This window comes from Tursiops truncatus, chromosome 10, assembly GCF_011762595.2.
Source record: "Tursiops truncatus isolate mTurTru1 chromosome 10, mTurTru1.mat.Y, whole genome shotgun sequence".
NCBI lineage: Eukaryota > Metazoa > Chordata > Mammalia > Artiodactyla > Delphinidae > Tursiops > Tursiops truncatus.
In genome coordinates, this window is record NC_047043.1 from 88,796,485 (window position 1) to 88,815,266 (window position 18,782).

At 33.8% G+C, this 18,782-nt stretch overlaps 1 long non-coding RNA gene across 1 annotated transcript in view; it reads left to right on the forward strand.

Annotated features, from left to right (window-relative positions):
* Positions 1-18,782, forward strand: part of LOC141279660 (uncharacterized) — a 262,806-nt gene that overhangs the window by 58,818 nt on the left and 185,206 nt on the right. Inside the window, exon 2 of the long non-coding RNA XR_012334244.1 lies at positions 15,832-15,874. This is a non-coding gene — a long non-coding RNA (uncharacterized lncRNA). The remainder of the gene's footprint in view (positions 1-15,831; positions 15,875-18,782) is intronic.

An 18,782-nucleotide genomic window follows, 5' to 3' on the forward strand; every position in this document is an offset into this window, starting at 1 on the left:
TTAGGTGGGGGGGTGTTGGTAGTGGGAAAGTCTGTGCATATGTTGGGGCAGGGGTACATGGGAACTCTCTCTAATTTCTGCCACATTTTTCTGTTGTGAACCTAAAAATCTTCTAAAAAGCAAGGTCTGTTTAAAAAGAAAAACAAAACAAAGCAAAACACTGTAGTCACCAACAAGAACCTGGCTTTCAACCTGTAGCTAGAAACTAAATCAAGATTGTTTTTGGTCTTACCTCAGGATAGAATAATTCATCTTTTTCTTACTCCTTCTATTTAATAGGCATAAAATATTGAAGAAATATTTTACAGAATTTTAAAGACAATTCATAGGTAAAGTTATTTGGGAGTAAAACAGAGTAGCTATGAAAAACTACGAAGTAATATATGTTTTAAAAATGAGGTTCCCATCTGTCAATGTACATTTGCATATATTCATTTATATTTTATTTTTAACTCCTTCCTGTATATTCTTATGTTCCCTTCATCAACCTTGGTTTATTTGTTTTTTGCTTTCTCATTGATTAGTTTTGTCTGGAGATCATCTTTTTCTACCGTTTATATTCATATGTTGTCAGATCCGCTCACTCCCCAAAACTATGTGTTAAATTTAACAATACTATTTTTCGTTAAAAAATGGTGGGTTTTGGCTGTATCTCTGTCACTTTCTTCTTCTGTTTTAATTTTGTTTTATTACTCTTTTTCTATTTCTTAAGATGAATTCTTTATTTTTCATTCCTCAAAGAAGAAAATATTAAATACATGAGTAGTTCTCTGAATATAATTTTGGCTTCTGCCTCTATATTTTGACAATTCTTGTTCTCAATGTTACTATTTTTAATGGATTATATTATTTAAATGTGGAACCATTTTTATATCCTCACCACTTGCAGAAAGCTTATAACTTTGTAACCTTTAAGCAAATGTTTGTTGAATGAAGGGATTTCCGATCTAGTTGTTGTTTAAGTTCAAATATGCAAACACTTCCCAGACATAGATGTACTCTCAAACAAAAGTGATTTAATTAAATGCCAGTGAGGAAGGGAAAGTTTTTCCTTTTTTTCAATATGAAAAAAATGTTTAAGCAGATAAAAATTTAAAATCCAGTAGTTGCCCATACTTATGAAATTTTACACTATATAAAAATTTTTAACAAAGTGTATACTATATAACAAGGGTATTAATCAACAGTGGCACATTTACTCTTGTAATATTTTATATTGAAGCTACCACCTGAATAGAAGTTTAATTTCTAAATACCTCCTATTTTACATTGAAAGATGGTGGGTTTTTTTGGGTTTTTTTTGTTTGTTTGTTTTTTGCGGTACGCGGGCCTCTCACTGTTGCGGCCTCTCCAGTTGCGAAGCACAGGCTCCGGACACGCTGGCTCAGCGGCCATGGCTCACGGGCCCAGCTGCTCCGTGGCATGTGGGATCTTCCCGGACCAGGGCACGAACCAGTGTACCCTGCATCGGCAGGCGGACTCTCAACCACTGAGCCACCAGGGAAGCCCAGATGGTCTATTTTTAATAGTAGATTTTTTTTTTTTTAGTATTTTAATGTGTTTCTGAACCATAAAATAAATGAATTTGGGATTGCAAATATTTGCACATGAATGGTAATGAAATTGACAAGAGCTTTACCAGTGAGTACTTACCTGGGTAGCAAAAGCATAAGCAAAGAAAGGGTCAAAGTTGGGGGAGGGGGCGCTAGAGTGAAGAGTTCACAGAGGCTCAAGGGAAGAGGAGTCTGCCTTTATGATCTCGCTTTTAGAGGCATTCCCAGATCTTATCACATTTTATGGACCCTGATACCCTAATGTGAGGACATCTGTTGAACAGTCAATGAATCAAACAAATGACTCCCAGAGGGCTTTAAAGCTCAAAGTTTGCCTTGCAATTTGCTTCATATGACTCTAAGTAGATTCACTACCTAAATTCAAGACCCTGTAAGAAGGCATAATGACTCTGTGTGCCTTTTGGGGGGAGTTTTGGCTCTCCTGACCTTATAACCAAATTCTGTCTTCTTCATTTCAAAGCCAACTGGACACTGGGACAATTGCAGAAAGGGAGCAAAACAGCTGTTACAAGTTTTACTAAGTCTAAATTTAAATCTTACAATATAATAATAATTTCCTACAATATGATAATAATAATTCCCAAGGGCTTTCTTTTAGAGTAGTAGTTAGCAAACTTTTCTGGTAAAAGCCTAGATAGTAAATATTTTCAGCTTTGCAAGCCACAGGTCTTACCCACAGCTACTCAGTTCTGTCTCTTAGCATAAAAGCGACCACAGACAACATGTTTAAAAAAAAAAAAAAAAAAGATGTGTCTGTGTTCCAATAAAACTTCATTTGAAAAAAACGGTGGGCCGAGTTTGACCCCTGAGATGTAATGTCATCCCTGTTTTCAACAATAGTATGATTTTATTCACAAGTAAAGTTAGTTATAGTTAGAATAATTTCAGTAAAACCTATAATCGTGGAAAAACAAGGGTGTTTCAACGTGTCTTCAGATTTCAGATCTGTATTTCTCAACATTTCCCCTGTATGTGCAGAGCACATACAGAATTTGCTTTGCAGCATTGTTTTACAAAACAAGAGAATTGAAAGCAGCAAGATGCTCTGCAAAGGTGATAAATAAAATAAATGCATTGGATTCGTTCAATGATGCAGCAGAAATAATGAACGAGAGTTATATATAGCAAAATGAATAAATCAAAAAGACAGTGTTTAATGGAAAAAAATAAGAATGCTAGCTCAATGCTCTTCATGTGAATTAAGCCTGCACAAGAAAAACTATACTAAACTATACTATATGTTTTTAAGGAAGCATGCAGGTCTCGGGTCATGTATTAAACACTTTACAGAGGCTACCTGTGCGTGAGTGAGGAAGAAACATGAAGAGACAATAATTTTTTAAAATAATGAGAAGAAACTAATCTTGCACAGATGATGTTTATGATTTCTCATGAATGTCAAAGTATCTTAAGTTAAAGAACTGTTTTAAAAAAATTTGAAATAGCATACCCATAATCACCATTCCAAAGCTTTAGTCTATGATTATTTTTTGATCACTTAATGTCTCCTTGCTACAAATTACAGCAAAATGAAACTTCACTTCTTCATCCTTGTTGGCAAAAGATTTCTCTGTTCAGCTAGTAAGAAAAACAGGCTTCTCAGTAACCTCCAAGCTGATCTCTGTTTACTCTTTACTTTCTGATCATTAAGTGGTATCTTACTCTTTCTAATTAAAGCTTTCCCTAATGGAGTTGCCTTAGAGCAGGTCGACTGAAGTTCCTTTAACATGATGAAATATAAGAAGCAAATAAGACTTTATATTTTTCTTTTTAAATTGTTACTGTTCCCTCAAATTTTCAAATGACAAGCTTATGCATTCTGTATTTTTACTAAATAATGTGTAATCCCAAGTAATACATGAAACTAATAATTGAAAAGGCAAAACTCCAGAGCAATCCAACTCAATCTCACAAGATTCTGGTACCAATTGGGGTTCCTTTACCACCTTAACTACTATTCTTATATATTTCCAGTGCACACTAAACTAGCCACAGTATGCTAAACCTGGCACAGGAGGAAACGTAGTTATCAAAATATTGACCAAATCAGAGAGCTGTCATGTAACATTTCTCTTCTAGTGACCTCTAAAGGTGTTTTTTCCTAAACCCATTTCATTTGTTATCTAAAATGCTGCTTCCTTCCTCCAGCCTTCTCTCTTAGCTTTGTGACTGTCAAGGGCGGGGATTTACTTTGAATGTCTCTACAATTTGATTGATTGCTACGATGATATAGTCTAGGTCAGAAACTGCCACACAGTCTGATGTATTGATTGCACTATCTGCTGAAATACTGAAATAACATTATGTACAAAAACCCAGTTAGATTTCTTTTTATCTGAAAACATAGTACAGTGAAGCAACAATTTCATATGGCTCAGCTAATGAAAACTGTGCCTTTAATAAATCATTTATACTTTTCATATTCATAGATAACAATTCTTTAAAATTCCACATTATTTTTATTTTAGTAAAAAATAATAACAAAGAGACATCACAAATATCATGAAGGTTAGAATATGAGAAAATTTATTTCATCATAATTAAGACTCATTACATGATCGGTTAGACTTGATATTTACCCAAACTTGTGCTTATTCATCACTCTTATGAAGCTAACTAGGTTAACTGATACTCAATACATAAAATACATTACTTAACACCTAGTATACTTTATATTTAGGGCATTCTTGAAATGGCACTCAAAGCTGATTATTAGAAGAATCTGAAAATCAGATACACAGAGAACGTGTAAAGTGTTACAGCCAAGTTCAAGAGCTTAAAATACCAAGAAAATGGTATTCTGGGGGGAAGGTCGGTAAGAACTCAAGAACAGCTTCATATCTTTGAATTCAATAACATAAATATTTACATCTATGTGTGTGTGTTGTCCCACATTTCATTAACAAAATCCTTCAGTCCATAGATCCACAGAGGTTTGAGGTGACCTTCTTGGGTTAGTAGTTCAGTATAGTTTTATAGACTCTGAACAAATACAGAGTCCTACAAAATACAAAAGTAAATACAAGAGTCAATAAAATGACAGTGTTGAAAAGTAATACAATCAGTAAAGTGAATTTAAATGAAATGAAAGCCACTTTTAATATTTCACGGGGTTTCACATTAACCTATTTTCTTGAATTTACCAAGAGTCTCAAACTAATTATATTATTAGAGAAAACATGTACATTTACTGTTGTGTAAACTAAAATGTGTATAGTCCTGTTGAATCTAAGTAGAAAGAATGATTTTCCCTCCTGCAATTAATACTATGAAATACAAAACATGCACTCATTTTCTCTGATTGACAGCCCCAATTTTGGATATATCTTCTAACTAATGGAATGAAAATTGCAGTACATGAATCAATTACAGTTGTTCAGTTGTCTATTTTGTAAAGTGAGAACAGTTTAAACTATATATGATTTCATTGTCTATATATATCATAGTATTTTAACTGACAATACTACCATTGGTAAATTTGGTTCTAATAAGGAACTTATCTGCACGTGCATGGCCCTATCCAATTGCTCATTTCCTATCTATTGTTATTTATGGAAGAAATGGATCTTTATTAATATTCACATGTCTTCATGCTTGCATGGGACACAAGACTTTACTTAGGATTGAATAGGGTCTTCAACAGAAGGCACACAGGCTATTTCTATGTGTTACTAAACAAATGAATTCAAGCTCTATCCGTAATACAATCTCCCTACCCACCAAAAAAAAAAAAAAAAAATTAAGAAAATAAGAAAGCAGTTTCGTTGAGTTAATGACAAAAAAAAAATGCTTCAAATATTCCATTTAAACCTAGTCTATATTCAAGGACGCTGCCATATTTTGCATAGCAATTTTAAGGAAACTAAAGTGAATTGACACATTTTAATTCTTTTATGCGTCCTGTTGCTCACGCCAACTGATATGAATCAGGCAAGCCCAAAACTAAATGCTACACAGATGTTCCCAGCCAGTTTTCAACTAATGAAATAGCAATGTAAAGTCCTTGGTCTTTATTTTTCTAAAGAGTCAAAATGCTGCACTGACAAAAATTTTTCTATACTCACAGGAGCAAGGACTGAATATTTTCACCATGATAAGGGTCCATTGCATTTTTTCTTTTGCATTCTGAAGGTTTAATATTTTGACTGATAAAGGATAGCTCTAATTATTCATAAGTAAACAGGTCCCTTATAGAAAATAACTGACTCTGAGTGATAACATTATGGATTTTTTTTCTTTGAGTCTGTAGATTTTCTAAATTTACTGTTTGTATTTATTTAATAAAAAATGGAGAAATAACAAATCATATAACCATAAACTAGAGAATGGAAATGTGTTTAAAAAAAAAGAAAGAAAGAAAAGAAGAGAGAGAATGAGGGAGGGCAGGGAGAGAGGAAAAAGAAAAAAAGAGTATTAGAATGTTTGTTGAAGACATCAGTTTTTCATCTGTTAATTACTGTTGTCTTACTACTTAGCTGTATGAATTTATGCTACTTACCCTCCTTGGAACTCAGTTTCCTCATATCTAAAAGGAAGAAATCAGATATCATGATCCCTGGAATCCTTGAACTCTAACGTTATCTGAGTGCATTGGTTCGACTTTCTGCTATTTCATTAAAGCTGACTCTTCTAATTTCTTATGTCATTCAAGTGATTTCTTAGAGACTCCAGGGACATAAGTTCTACGTTATTTTCTAAGGACAATAATTGACACTATGAATTGATATTTACATAGTATTTCGGACCTACATAGAACCAAGTGTAGTTGCATTAATAATAGTTCATTCAGGGTTACAAAGATAAATATTGGCTGAAAAGTTATTTCAATCCAAGATTTCTGTCAGCCAGTGCTATTTCTAATACACGACACTACCGTTTTTTCATAATAAGCAATCAAGAACTACCTGAATATTCCTTGCTCTTGCAAATACTGCTTTTCAAACTAAAGTTAATTAGAAAAATATTTTTTTCGTCATTTGGGGCAAAAGATTAAGAGCTACAATGCAACTGAAAAAATAAAATATTTGGGGGTTTACTGAGTTATATTTAGTTTTTTAGCATGTAATCACAAAAATCCCTTCTAAACATGTTCAGAAATCCATTATGTATACATGCAATTTGCTGCAATGCAAGGCCAAATTCACAATGATACATATTTTGCCACTCTCTAGGTAAGCTGCATTGCTGAATTGATATAACCATAATAAGAAAACTCCACTGACTCCATATGATTTTGATAATGCAGTACCTAAAATAAATAACTAGATAGATCATAACTAGCAAAAATATTTGCCATCTATATAGAAAACTGTATTTGTTTTTGAATATTAGTATTCACCAGTAAATTCTCATATGCACCTATAAACCATGATGGGCCAACAGTCAGGAAAATATTATACAGGTCACATTTATTTAACAGTGTCAGTGGGCACACACAATTTTGATATATTACAAAATCTCCAGCATATTGTGAAGCATCAGAACAACATCTTTTTCTCAGTGTCTCCATCTTCTCCAGCAATCATGTAACATGAATTCATATAGGCAAATTGAATGCCTTTGAGAGTTAATAATTGTAGAAATTACTTACAAAAGTCTCCCTCGTTAAATTTAATATAGGTCTTATGTGATTTAAGGAGGACCTTTAAATTCACCTGGAACTCTTAGAATCTAACCACATTTTTAAAATATTTGTTTTTCAACTGAATTTCATTTACTTTTCTAAGGCATAAAGAAAGATTAAATTCTAATGGGAGGGTAAAAATCTTTAAAAAATATTCTTATTCCCTTAATCATTTTCAGTTTATTTTTGTGAAAGTAAGTTAGCATTCAAATATGAACTTAAAAAAAGCTTTTATTATATTGGCTAATTTATTTATGATATTAAAGTAGTATCTGCAATCAAAATCCACTCATATTATTCAAAATAATTTATTGATTCAGGCATTTACATTCATTCATTCATCCATTCATTACTCAATCATTTAACATTATTTTTGATCTCAACTACGTGATAGATATTATCACAAGCAATAGGAAGATAGAAGTGAACAAAACAGTCAAATCCTTATTCTTATGGAATTTACAATCTAGTAGATGGAGACAGAAGACAAACAGGAGCATCATGAGGTGATAAATTTTATCAATAAAAATAAAGCAAGGTTAGAGCAGAGAGAGTGATGGAGTTGGAATGCCATTTTTCATAGGGAGAGAAAAGAAGACTTTTCCAGTAAGATGATATTTGAAAAGAGCCCTGAATGAAGTGAGGCAACAAGCTATGACAAACCTATGAATAACATCTACAAAATACTGCTAATCAGTGTCTATATGGTACCAAAGAATAAGTAAAAAGTTAATTTTTTAGTGGTCAATGAAATAAATAGATCACTTGTTACGAGATTCTATACATTGAAAAATAAAATTGAGTGCTTACATATATTTTACTTCCTTGATTATTTCAGATTTTCATAATATCTAGTTAATTCAGATTCAAGATACAATAAAAACAAGAATGTAATTTTGTGTCATAATCAGAGAATCAAATTTTGTTACTTGAATGAGTGAATGAATAGATTGAATTGCAGAGATAGAAGGGCCCATCAAGGATCATCTTTAAACTCTTAATCAACAGTGGTCACTCAATCTTTTTTTTTAACATGTGCAAGAACCAGAAATTCATATCATAAAATAGCCCTTTCAGTTTTTCAACAGCTTCATTAACCAGAAATATACTCTTTATATTAAACTAAAATTTACCTTTTTAAATGTGGAACAAGTGTCTATGCTTTGGATTCATACAAATACAATCCTGGTGACCTGGCTAAGGAATGCTCACCTTTAGGCTGGTGAGATTCCTAAATCTGACACTGCATACTAACTGCTGTCATGAGTATTCATTGACTCCCTGGCAAGCAGCATGGGTTATTTGAGAAGTAGGCTGTTCGCCAAGTTAAGCCATAGTTCTGATTTGCCTCTGGTGCATATTCCATTTCATCCTCCATAGGTCAGTCCCAGCTGTCCTCATTATGTGTCAAATAGCTGTTGTTGCCAATGACATCAGGGCTCAAATGTTGGTAGTTCAACCCAGATCATGACAGTACGCTTAAAAAGAACATTTTTTACCTCATTTTTTCCTACCCTCTTGATCCCAATTCTGAAAGCTCTAATGCCATTTTGCACATTCATAGACATAATGTCTTTTTCATTCACCTTACAACAACAAAGCAGATGCTTTGCAGTGATGAGCTCTGGTTTGGCTTCTAAAATCAGTGTCATTAGGCTTCATTTTTATCTCATGGACAAGCAAGGAGCTGATGTTTACAGTAAAATCTTCTAGAACACTAAGGCTTTGTTCCCAAAATATTGTTAAATGTGTCAAAATTTTAATAAATATCAGTTTAAATGTAGCTCACAAGTAAGCCCTTTTCTTCTTGGAGCATAATGATTTCTTTGCAAAATAATTATTGGGGACGCTTTGGGATCTACTCTACCTATGGACTCCTATACTATTGTATCCAGTTCTGCTGTCTTTTTCTGTTAAGGGGTGCATGGAAAGATAGTGAATCCCCCAACCCTGGAGGCATTTTACAATACGTGGTAAAATCACAGTAGAAGAAACACAAACATCAGATGAAGGATTGAACCCAATGACATTTAATATCACTCATCACTTTAAGATGATGACAGACACCACTGTCAATATGCCATGATGTGTTTTGGAGGGGAGGAAGTAACAGCTGCCAGATTTTACACGAGCTTCGTAATAATCCTGTGACTCCTCGAAAACATATTTATGTTTCAGCTTATCTGAGCTGCTGGTAAACAAACTGAGGGTCTCTCAGAGCTTCACTCTACTTTGCCAACATGCCTTCATTATCATAATGTTTTTCATTCATGTTGGGTACATTTAATAAGAGTTAGATCCATTGATTTCACTGGCACATAATCATTTATGTTACTGACTTGTGGCTCACATGTTCCAACCATTATCCTTGGGGAAATGAATGCCATTGATAGTTATATGTCGACCCAAGAACATGGAGGTTTTGATCTGTAAAGTACCAGGTAACACATCTTAAAATAATTACCTATGGTAGCACTCCTTCAAGGTAGAAACTCTTATAAACTAATTTGAAAGAAAAATGAGTAATGGGATCTTTTTGCATAAATACAAATTGCACTCTGTGTTGACATCTCAGTGAAACGTGGCAATTTGCAGCTTTGTTTTTAAGAAAGATCACAGAAAGCAATGAGCAAGAATTTTTTTCCAAAAATGGTCAGTAAGCATTGTTACCACTTTGATTTTCTGTGGTAACGAGCAACATAACTTTTAATCACAGATTTTCTAGGCAGTGATATTGACAAGCATATCTTCTTTTTGTTCAGTTCTGTTAAACAGAATATAGGCCGTTCTATATGCTAACAAGGGAGCAAAAGCAATGTGAACAAGATCAAAATATAAAAAGAAAGAGATTTATACAAATTCTGGAATAAATATGATGAATTCATGGTACAAATCTCTTTGATTTGGGGACCTATAAAGCAGGAGCGGGGTTATGTGGGAAAACAAAAGGAATGGTCTATGCAATATATGCTTTAGAGTATGTTGAGAAAGAGGTACATAAGGGCATTCATCTATTCAGTAAACCTCTGATCTCCTTGAGATTATGATTCTCCTTGCCAAGTGATTTAGACTCTCAATAATGTCTCTCCATAAACCATAGGATAATGCAACACAGAAGTCAGTTTCTCCCTAATGAACCACTGGAAGACAGTTAATAACACTATATCCTAATGTCAGTGCTTTGATAATTATTTAAGCTAATGTCTGCTGAGATATTCTATCTATCTAAAGACAAGCAAAAATAAGGCCCGTTTGAAAGTGACCAAATAAAACATTGCAAAATTGAAGAGAAAAGCCCTCTATTCTACAGTATGTTGAAAAGCATAAAGAGAAGTTACTGTGAACAATTTACCATAGATTGAACTTATTTTAGGGCTCTGAGAGATGGCTTTTGTATTGAACATTAAGAAGAACAAGGAAGATGGGAGTATGACAGGTTGAGAGTATAGACTAAATGACACTCTCTCCATTTTGGGGCAAATTGGCTTAGAGATGATGTGACAGGAAAGAATAGAAAGACTTGCAAAAAACTTCTCCTCACATATTTTCTTCTTTTCATGAATCTTCTATTGTTTTCTCTTCTTAACTCTATCATTATCCTATATCAGTTGATCTAGTCATGTAAGTGTAAAACCTGGTCTGAAACAAAAGCTTCTCCTGGCTTTTAGTTATGGCATTCTTTGTGCATGTACATTCATCATAAGAGAGCATGAAAGGAGAGAAACATACTGTGTCCCGGAAGAGGAAATACAAGAGCACATTCAATAATGAATACAAATAATTCATCGTGATTTCTCTTCTAAAACTTCCTCGGAACTACCTAATTTTGTTATGGAGAAATAATTCATTGAAAACAGTAGCTGTTACCAGTAAATATAGAGTTAAAAGTTACAGAAAGGCAGAATAACCTTTAGTTACAGTGCACCTGCTTTGAAGTCCCACAGCTCTAGGCTGAATACTGGATAGATCATTAATTATGTTTGTAGGCAAGTTATCTTAAAAATTCTCTGAGTCTCCTCTTCCTCATTTGTAAAATGAAGATAATAATCATGTTTTGCAAATATTAAGTGAGATAAGAGAGGTAAAGCATTTCATAAAGTGTGTGCACTTCTAAAATTCTTGATCAGTGATAGCTGCCAGGAGGTGTAGAAGTAGTGGTGGGAATAACAGTAGTTGGAGGAGGAGGAGGAAAAGGTAGGAGTCTTTTCTTGCAGGAGATAATAAAGTGCTTTGGTGTCACAATTTTAAGATTCAAAATTAAAGGTGAAGTAATTGAGCTAAAATGCATAGGAAGATGACAAATTATGAGGTTGAGTTTAAGTACTGCCAAATTGCCCTGCTTCTGGGAAAAGAAAGCCACATAAAAAACTGTGTCCTGGAGCAGCCAGTAATCCAGGAAAGCCAGAGCAATCAATGCCTTTCACCACAGGCCAACCAACTCACTAGGTAACAGAAGCCTGTTCCTTTGCCATTGCCATGTCGTAAATGATAGGAACAAGAAGTATAATTTTCATGACAGATTGGACCCCAAGCAGACATAATACATGTAAATTAAAGATGGTAATTTAATACTGTTTCCCTGTCATTCAACAAAATAAATAAAAATGCTAGCCTGTTTCTATATAACCCAATGGTTGATTTTCAAATACCACTGAGCTCTTTTGAATCAACAACAGAGAAATTGATTTCGCTGGCTCTTTTTTTTTTTTTGCAAACTTCACATTCTCTCTTATTTTCTCTTTTTTTCTTTAACAAATATACATACCTCTTTTGATAACATCGGCCTCATTAAGTGCACCATGTTTTTTTCATTTTTCATTTCTGCTATGAATCACAAATACACTTATTAGCAAAACCTGCTTAGCTTTAACTTTATCTGTCTCATGACAATGAATATGAAAGTGTTGTTGTTAACTGGGTTAGATGCTTTCTCACTAAGTCAAAACTTATCTGCTTCCTCTTTAAAGAAATATGCATGACATCTATTATTTGGAGAAAAAAACTTGGTAAAGCAGAAATGTGAAGTAAAACTGCACTTGCTGGCTTAATTACTTATTCAGGAAACATATGGGAATAGTCACATAGATGAGCATCTTTATGGTTTGTATTGTTGCATAAGAGGCCGACTCAGAATTCAAGGCAGTGGAAGAAAAGTAGGAGAGAGGGGAGATTTTAAACTGTCACTGGAAAATAACTTCTCAATCTTGAGAGGAGTGCATTTATCTCCATTTAACAATGTGAAGGTGGATATGAGACCTTGGGAGACATGCTGAATACTTTTATGTCCATGGTACATTATATATCAACAGGAATTTCTTCATTTGAATTATCAAGAAAAATAGCAGCTGAATCCATATATTAAAGAATGAATCACTATTATTTTCTTACTGTACTTTCTTTTAAACAAATTTCAGCTTCATGCAATCAAACTCTCTATATCATTTTTGAATCCTTTTTTAGAACACTTCCCCGCAAAATATCTACTCTCTGAAGAGAGAGATACCTCCAGTTTGTGGGGAATGATTATCTTATATTTTGTATAGCTCATCTTTTTAGTTTGTTCTTTGTGTTAGTTTCCTGTGGCTGCTGTAACAAATTACCGTAAAGTTAGTGGCTTAAAAAAACACAGATTTATTGCCCTACGGTTCTGTAAGTCAGAAGCCTTTAATGGATCTCACTGAGCTAAAGTCAAGATGTTGCCTGTACTTCATTTCTTTCTGGAATTTCTGGAGTAAAATTTTTTTCTTTTTTACTTTTCCACCTTCTAAAGGCCACCCACATCCCTTGGCTCACGATCCCCTTCCACCTTCAGAGCCAGCAATAGCTGGCCAAGTCTATCTCATGTCATATAACTCTCAACCTGATTATTTTACCTCCATCTTCCACATGTGACTACCTTTGTGATTACACTCAGCCCGTATGGAGAATCCAGGATAGTTGCTTTATCTTAAGGTCAGCTGATTAGCAACCTTAATTCCACCTGCAAACTAAATTCCTAGCCATGTAACCACTAAAAATAATGTTTAAAAAAGAAGAAAAGTTGATATGCTAAGAAAGGAGAGAAAGTTGAATCATATAAAATGATTGATTAAAATCACACAGGCTCACACACACACACATACAGAAAAAAAAAAAAATCAGAAAAAGAGTTAAAGGCAAAAGTAGGAATAAAGAACAAGGGCAACAAACAGGAAAACATATGATAGATAATAATCCAAGTTTGTCAATAATCGCTTTAAATGTCAATTGTCTAAATACACTAATTAAAAGACAGAGATTGTCTGAGCAGATCAAACAAAAAACCCAATTATATGTTTTCTACAAGAAACCCACTTTGAAAACAAATTACTAGTATAGAAATTAAACAGGGGACATGACTACAGATCCCATGGACATTAAAATTATAATAAAGGAATATGAACAACCCTATGACCACAGATTTGATAATTTAGTTGAAGTGAACCAATCCCTTGAAATGACACAAACTGCCAAAAGTCAGACAAGAAGAAATAGACAATTTGAATAAGCCTATAACTATTAAAGAAATTGAACCAATAGTTAACAACCTTTCAAAATAGAAAGCACCAGGCCTGGATGGGTCCATATGTGAATTCTACCTTAAAGAATACATTATACCAATCTCTGGAAACTCTTCCAGAAGTCAGAAGCAGAGGGAATACTTCCTAACTCATTCTATGAGGCTAGTAGTACCCTGATTCACAAAGCAGGCAAAGACATTACAAGAAAAGAAAACTACAGACCAATATCTTTCATGAACATAGATGCTAATGTCTTCAACAAAATATTAGAAGATCAAATCCAATGAAGTATAAAAACAATTATTCACCACAACAAAGTGGAATTTATCCCAGTTTTTCCAGTCTGGTTCAAACCTTGAAAATCAATTAATGAAATCCATCACACTAATAGGCTTATAAATCACATGATCATTTCAATTGATGCAGAAAAAGCATTTGATAAAATCCAGGACTCATTCATAATAAAATCTTTCAGTAAACAAGGTGTAGAAGGGAACTTCCTCAACTTGATAAAAAATATTTACCAAAAGAACCCTACAGCTAACACAATCCTGAATGCTAAGTAACTTGAAGGTTTCTCACTAATTTCAGTCACAGGACAAGGATGTCCCTCTTATCACTAAATTAATATCCTGGACCTCATTAAAATTAAACATTTCTCTGTGTAAGACAATGTCAACAGAATAAAAAGATAAGCCACAGACTGGGAGAAAATATTTGCAAAATACACTTCTGATAAAGTAGTGTTATTCAAAAATGTACAGACAGCCCTTAAAACTCAATAATAAGACAATAAACAACCTGATTTAAAAATGGGCCAAAGAACTTAACAGATATCTCACCAAAGAAGATATACACATAATGAATAAGCTTATGAAAAGATGTTCTGCACAATTTGTCATCAGGGAATTGCGGATTAAAACAAGATACCACTACACATCTATTGGAATGGCCAAAATCCAAACACTACCAACACAAAATGCTTGTGAGGCTATAAAGAAATAGGAACTTTCATTCATTGCCCGTAGGAATGCAAGATGGTACAGTCACTTTGAAAGATGGACATTTTCTTACAGAACTAAACATATTCTTACTATACAATCTAGCAGTTGCACTTCTTGGTATTTTCAAAGGATTTGAAAACATTTATCTACACAAAACCATCCATGTGTGTGTTTATAGCAGCTTTGTTAATAACTGCCAAAACCTGGATGCATGCAAGATGTCTTTCAGATAGTGAATGGTTAAATAAACTGTGGTACATCCAGACAATGAGTATTATTCAGTGATAAAAAGATATGGGCTATCAAGCCATGAAGAGACAAGGAAGAACTATAAATATATATTCCTAACTAAAAGAAGCCAGTCCAAAAGGGCCACATACTGTATGATTCCAACTGTATGACACCTTGGAGGGGCAGAACTACAGAGACGCTGAAAAGATCATTGGTTGTCAGGTATTAGGGGCAAGGAAGCACAGAGATTTTTAGGGTACTTAAACTATTCTGCATGATACCCTGATGGTGGGTATATATCATTAATCGTTTGCAAAATCCCATAGATTGTACAACATCAGGAGTGAACCATAATGTAAACTATGGAGTTTGGATGATAATGATGTATCAGTGTAGGTTCATTGAATGTAACAAATATACCACTCTGGTGATGGATGTCGATAGTAGGGGATGCTGTACATGTGTGGGGACAGGGTAGATATAGAAACTCCCTGTACTTTACACTTCATTTTCCTGTGAACCTAAAACTGCTCTAAAAAATAAAGTTTATTAAAAAAAATGTTTTGTAAGGTTTAATCAACTGCTATCAATTTTTTAACGTATTTAAAAAATACATGTCAGTTAGGAAGTATCATTTGTAGTTGTTCAAATAACAAAACTAAGAAACTGGAGAAGAAGTAGAATAGAGCCATGAAAACATTGGTTTTGGGTCTGAACAAAAAATGTTTCACTAATATGATAACATTAACTTATATAAAGCTGTTTTTTTTAGTTTACAAAGGTGATCTCATTTACTTTACCTTATTTCATGAACATTGTCTATGAGGTTCATGGATAATCATTTATTTTTCTTATTCAAGGTGAGGAAACTGAGGCTCAGTGATCTGCCCAAGTTGCAAAATAGTAAGTAATATTTTTTTTTAATCTATAGTATGTTCATTATTCCTTTGCCTACAAGATAGCAGACAGAAGACCTGATGTAAAAGTAAAACACTGCTATTACTCCTAAGGTACTTTTGATACTCTGAAGAACAATTTGTATAAAATAGTCCAATATTTTAAAAATCTCCCACTTATTTACTAGTGAGAATATTTAGTTACCAACTATAGTTTGTAATGTAAAATAGTTATTTCAATGTTCTTGATAAGAAAAGAATAATCAATCATGTTATAAAATCAAGTTTGAATTTAATTTTGAAGCCTTATAATGGGAGCAAAATGGTAGCTCAAAGAGAATTAACAGTGAACTAGAAACTTAAAATTCACAGTCTGACTCACTATTTCGCAGTCTGGCATTCATCATATGCCTCAGTTTCTACTCTGAAATGACAAGGTTGAGACTAAATGATCTCAAGCTTTAAAATTCTCTGATTCCATGCACATATGGCACTATATTTTAAAGCACATATGCCTCCTGAATAGTGAAATAAAGTCAATAAGCACACATAAATTGCATGGTGATTAAATTTACTGAGAGCTAAACGTCATAGCTTATTAGCCTTACATATGAAAAACTTGCCTAATGAATCAAACTTGAAGGATCCGTCAGTGTGTTGCCCTTTGACAGAGAACAAGAACTGTGAAACTGCTGATTTTATCCTAGTGATTCTTGTTCTGTCGGTCACACACAGAAGAAAGAGGGGGTCAGTAACTTTCTCATTAATACGTATCAGCTTGTAAAAGAAAAAAAAAAAGAGTTTCTTTTGACATTGCAACGAACCATAATAGTTTTAATGAATATTACTGCTAAAGAACTCACACAAATTAGCATTTCCTCATATGCCTTAGCTTGAAAGAAATTAAATTTGGTCTAAATGAATTAAACCTTGGACCTAAGAGACATCTGATCATTTCTACCTCTCGATTATTTTACTTTTGGTCAGTTTTTCTTGGAAACAATTATTTGCTTTGAAACAATGCTGTTGTGTTTGGATCTATTTCTATACTGTACTTATGCAGCTCAAGAAGTTGTAGATTGTGGATTCCAAGTTCAGTACCTGCTATGAAACACTATATGTTAATGGGGATAATTTCAGAATCAGATTTATCCTGAAGGTTGATAATCCATACCACTACTACTAAGTGTTGCAGTTCTTTTAGGTATGATGAACAGTGTTTAAATTACAAGGGAACCCAGGAGTCAGTGGGAAAAAAAGAATCTGTGGGAGTTGTCCAAAGATAATTTGCTACAAAGCAATTCTTGTTTAAGTATCAATAACCAGATTAAAATTGAGGCAAAAGTGAAATCTTATAGTTCATATGGGTATGTTGTAAAACATATGCTCTTCATATGTTGTGACATCATATGCACAACAGGACAGTTATTAAAACAAATATCAGTGTTCAGGATTATGGTGAACATTTGGTTACACTGGACAACTGTTGCCAACCAAATGAGGAAACATATGCAAAAGAAGATGATGTAAACCACTGTTTCTCACTCTTGCTGGTATTGACATTTGGGGCCAGGTAATCTGTTGTAAGGAGATCACCTGTGCAATGTGGGATGTTTAGTGGCATCCCTGACCCCTATCCATTAGATGACAGTAGCACCATCATGCCCAAGTTGTAGAAACCAAAAATGTCTCTAGACATTGCCGTATGTCCCAAGAAGGGCAAATTCTCTCCCCAGGTGGAAACCACTGGCATAAACAAAGATTTCAGAGAACTAAGATACTCACCATAAGAGAAAGCTTCTTGCATCTTATATTTCAATAAGCCAGTGAGGGATTGCTAGTCTGACACTGGTGGTGTCACTAACATGACTAAGAAAAAGTGTATTGGAATGTACTGGTATATTTGTGCCTGTTGTTGCTTGTCTTAAGCCCTAACATTATAAATGAGAGTGGTGGTTTTATTTATTTTGAATTTGCCTTTGTTTTGACACCATCCATAAAAAAGCATTGTGGAAAGATTTAGAATTTCAGACCAATAACTCTCTCTTGCATGCCTAACAGATTGGTGCAATATATAAGGTAGAGTGGTTCATTGCACACTTAAGGAAGCATAATGTATACAGGAGAGGGAGTGGGTGGAGGGCATGTCACATTGTTACTCGAAGGATAAATAGTACAAATCCTTTCTCTCCAGAGTGCTCCAACAGAAAAAATAAATGTTTAGACAAAACGGAAAGGAATAGCTGTCAACTATTGAGTTTAGTAAGCGTTTTGCAATGTATTAAACTCTCTCATACATTTATCAAACTCTATTTCCCTCTACTCTAGAACTGAATGTTAGCGGGCAGGTATTTTCAGAAATATACACCTACATAACACAAACAAAGAAAACAAAGAGAAGGGGTAGCTTATCAATTTTATGGATGGAGAATCATTTACAGTAGGGTACCTGGGAATAAACACTCTGTCTAGCCTTTTTTCACATTTTGATAAAGATCAGATTCTCACATAATTGATCTAAAAGAAAGAGTACAAAATGGAATATGTTAAGTTCGCAGATGACGCTAAGCTTATCTGAGTAGTTAGAAGCTGATGAAGATAAGCTGTGGAAAGAACTCACAAGGATTTCAGAGACACCTCAGAAAGAGACTATAAACCTCTGTTACTGCAGTTATTGAGTGGTATGTTTAAGAGGAAATCTAAATTATTCTTATGAAATAATGGATGCTAAGCTATCAGTCTTCACTCTAAAGAAAAGCTAGAAGTGACTTTTTAAAACTGAAATTATGGGACCAATGATTTCCAAAGATAGAAAACATTAAAAATATATTTTTTCGACAGATGAATGGATAAAGAAGATGTGGCACATATATACAATGGAATATTACTCAGCCATAAAAAGAAACAAAATTGAG